A 380-nucleotide genomic window follows, 5' to 3' on the forward strand; every position below is an offset into this window, starting at 1 on the left:
AACTTGATGTCGGAATCATTCGAATCTCAGGGGAATCAGGGGTCCGAGGCACTGGTGACGGACTCTTCAGCATCGCCCTGGAAGATGTCGCTAAACGCGCGGGGCTAGACAACGACATCCGTGACACGATCCTTTAACGATCTCTCCAATTTCTTGGCTTCGCGGATGACATCGACATCATCGGCAAGACGGCAGCGAAGGTTGGTGAGGCGTACACCCGACTCAAACGCGAAGCAGCAATAATTGTATTATGAATCAATGCGACGAAGACGAAGTAACTATGCAGTAGGCTCAGTCCGCGATAGGGCCCATACTTTGCGGTTCACCGTCTGCTGAGATCTAGAAGACTTTAAGACCGCACGAAAGGTGAGATATATTGC

Source organism: Anopheles coluzzii, chromosome X (genome assembly GCF_943734685.1).
Source record: "Anopheles coluzzii chromosome X, AcolN3, whole genome shotgun sequence".
Lineage (NCBI taxonomy): Eukaryota > Metazoa > Arthropoda > Insecta > Diptera > Culicidae > Anopheles > Anopheles coluzzii.